The sequence below is a fragment of the Penaeus monodon genome, chromosome 32, assembly GCF_015228065.2.
Source record: "Penaeus monodon isolate SGIC_2016 chromosome 32, NSTDA_Pmon_1, whole genome shotgun sequence".
Lineage (NCBI taxonomy): Eukaryota > Metazoa > Arthropoda > Malacostraca > Decapoda > Penaeidae > Penaeus > Penaeus monodon.
The window spans coordinates 27,750,222-27,750,559 of record NC_051417.1 but is presented as its reverse complement, the minus strand read 5'-3'; positions in this window follow the sequence as shown (position 1 = coordinate 27,750,559).

The window sequence follows — 338 nt, the reverse complement described above, 5'->3', positions numbered from 1 at the left end:
AAGAGAGATTGAAAGGAAAGCGGGGGAGGGAAAATGAGATATAAAAAAACAAACCAAAATCTCTCACTCAGCATTTACGAAATATAATTATACATCTTTTTAGCAAATGAATAAAATCACAGTGGTTTGATAGATACCGAAAGATATGACATAACGAGAAAGAATTCATAAACAGATTATCTCTGATTATACCATTATGTATAATTATGCTTTTGTGTTCCAATTAACGACTGGCATGAAATACTTGCTGAGTCACGGAGTGCTACCGGATTCAAATCGATTTTATTGCTTCTCCATTCACCAAGAATTAAAAATGATGAAATTATAAAGAAAAAGGG